Consider the following 2,982-nt stretch of genomic DNA (forward strand, 5'->3'; position numbering starts at 1 on the left):
AACCATAGGAAAGTATTGCACGATGTATGGAGAACCTTCCATTTCAAGGCTGTTACTAACTGTTGTAAACTCTGAAAAGGCTTTGTTACTTTGTTTGCGAAACAGTCAATTGAGAAACAGTCTTTCTAAAGACTGAGGGACCCAGTCCCTGAAAATGTGGACGTAACCTCTGTAGCCTCAGTAGGCCTCTACAGCATGATGCTGATTTAGGGGTTTGAACAATGGAGCTAGAGATTCTTTAGGTTTGGTCAGGTATAAAAGAAAGAGTTAAACCAGGTAGGAAGTCAGTTCAGGAGCAGCAACCAGCAGCACAGTGAGCAAACATGTCCAACACCAGCATGAACATGGGCAGGGTAAGCACTGGCAAGGTTTCTTAGAAGTTTTTTATATATACTTTAAATTTCATAGAGCTCTAATGCTCTAGCACCCCAAACTATCACAATAACCTGGTTACCAGTAGTGTGACTGAATAGCAATTCTAAAATGTTTGTTTCATACAATTGTTTAATTCATAGAAATCTTTCCCTTTTATTTTCAGGCCACCTTCTACGAGGAGAGGAACTTCCAGGGCCGCTCTTATGAGTGCAGCTCCGACTGCCCTGACATGTCCTCCTACATGAGCAGGTGCCAATCCTGCAGAGTTCAGAGCGGCTGCTTCATGGTGTATGACCGCCCCAACTTCATGGGAAACCAGTTCTTCATGAGGAGGGGGAGAGTACTCTGACTACCAGAGTATGATGGGAATTACCGATGGTATCAGGTCCTGCCGCATGATCCCCATGGTAGGTTGAAAATATGTCATCTTAAAATAGACTTATCTTGTCATTGAAAATAAAATTATCTTATTACAAAGGTTTATATATAATTTATCTGATCAATGAAACCTGTTCTTTCCCACTAACAGCACAGAGGAAACTTCAGGATGAGGATCTATGAGAGGGAGAACTTCGGAGGTCAGATGCACGAGATGATGGATGACTGTGACTCCATCATGGACCGTTACCGTATGTCCGACTGCCAGTCCTGCAACGTGATGGACGGCCACTGGCTGATGTACGAGCAGCCCCACTACAGAGGCAGGCAGATGTACATGAGGCCTGGAGAGTACAGGAGCTTCAGAGAGATGGGCATGGGAATGGGAGGCATGAGCGGTGGCATGAGGTTCATGAGCATGAGGCGTATCATGGACAACATGACTATGTAATTTCCTCAAAGGTTGTACGAAAATTGTTGATTAAATTTATTTAAAGCTAAATTGACTTCTTTTTGTGATTGTTTTACTCAGAGCACTCCATGTTTAAGCATTTCACTATTTCACTCCCTACATCTTTAACATTTCAAAGTTTCTGTGTAGATATGATTGTGTACAATAGATGTATGCTGATGTAAAATAATATCCAGTGATATTTCAAATCTTTAATTTAGAAAAGATTACTTGATCCTGCCATATTATTTTTGCAATGCACAATTTTAAGGATTTTCAAATAAGAGTTATCTAAAATAAGAATTATAGGCTGGGAGGAAGGTTAGCAACAATTAATTTGTATATCTATAAAACCACGTCAAGGTGTAATTACACATACAGCAAACAAGTATAAAAGTTGTACTAACAATGTGTACCTAAATGAGTACCTAAATACTTATGTATTAATGTGCACTTGTATTAGAAGAGTCCTGTGTAGCTCAGTTGGTTGAGCATGATGTTTGCAACGCCAGGGTTGTGGGTTCGATTCCCACGGGGGGGCAGTATGAAAATGTATGCACCCACTAAAACTGTAAGTTGTTCTGGATAAGAGTGTCTGCTAAATGACTAAAATGTAAGAATGCCAATACAAGTGTACATTGTTAAGCAACTTATTTTCACAACTCATTTATTTACTGTTGTATGTTATCATAATCAGCCATATAGGCAACAACACAATATATATTTGTAAACTATAGACGTAAGAAGTGAAGAATAATAAGATGGCGCCGACAGAGATGGTCGACATCTTACGTGTTCCAACCCCACTTTGCTATTTTGTGACTTTCTTCGTGTTTATCCATAATTTTTCTGTACAGAAAGCTCACACCATTATCACCTATGACAGCCAATACACTTTTGAACTACAAATCGACAGCTACTAACCTCGACTTCGACCTCGATTTCGGCTCCTACTTTAACTCCGACTCAGCTGTTCCCTTTTTTACACTGGACCCTACTCCATTGTTCGGGCTACCAAAGCGCAGCAAGTGATGACGCGGGAGGAGGGCTGGAGTCATTGTTAGACTCAAACGCAGACAAAATCGTCGGGCACTCCCTTCCGTTTAAGTGGCAAATGTCCAGTTACTTGAGAGCATTTCCTACCAATGGGACGTGAAAAACTGTAATATTATATGCTTTTCAGAAACTTGGCTGACGGGCGATATGGACATAAAACTCAAGGATTTCTCCATGCTTCGTCGCAACCGGACAGCGGACTCGGGCAAAATCAAAGGGGGAGGGGTATGCCTTTTTGTAAAAAACAACTGGTCAGCTGCTTCAAGTGTGAAGGTAGTCTCGAGCTTTTGCTCACCTGAACTAGAATACCTCATGGTAAATTGTATACTTTTTTATCTACCAAGAGAGTTCTGTAATCATCACTGCTGTCTACATCCCACCACAAAATGAGAATGGCACTAAGCAGGCACTCAGCGAGCTGTACACGGCCATAAATAAACAAGAAAACACACACCCAGAGGCAGCATTTCTAATGGGCAGAGACTTTAACGCTGGGAGACTGAAATGCATTTTGCCCCACTTTTACCAACACGTCTCCTACACGATAAGATGCGCTAACACTCCGGACCACCTTTACTCTACCCACAGAAATGCATACAAGGCCCTCTCTCGACATTCCTTTGGAAAATCCGACCACGACTCCATCTCCTGCTTCCTATTTACAAGCAAAAACTCAAACAAGTTGTCCGACGAAGCGGACGCTAAGCTACAAGCTTCGCTAG

General features: G+C 41.8%; 1 pseudogene; it reads left to right on the forward strand.

The window, feature by feature from the left end:
• Positions 1-265: 265 nt before the first annotated feature.
• Positions 266-1,255, forward strand: LOC121537037 (annotated as a pseudogene).
• Positions 1,256-2,982: the final 1,727 nt, after the last annotated feature.

This window comes from Coregonus clupeaformis, chromosome 23 (genome assembly GCF_020615455.1).
Source record: "Coregonus clupeaformis isolate EN_2021a chromosome 23, ASM2061545v1, whole genome shotgun sequence".
In the NCBI taxonomy this organism is placed as follows: domain Eukaryota; kingdom Metazoa; phylum Chordata; class Actinopteri; order Salmoniformes; family Salmonidae; genus Coregonus; species Coregonus clupeaformis.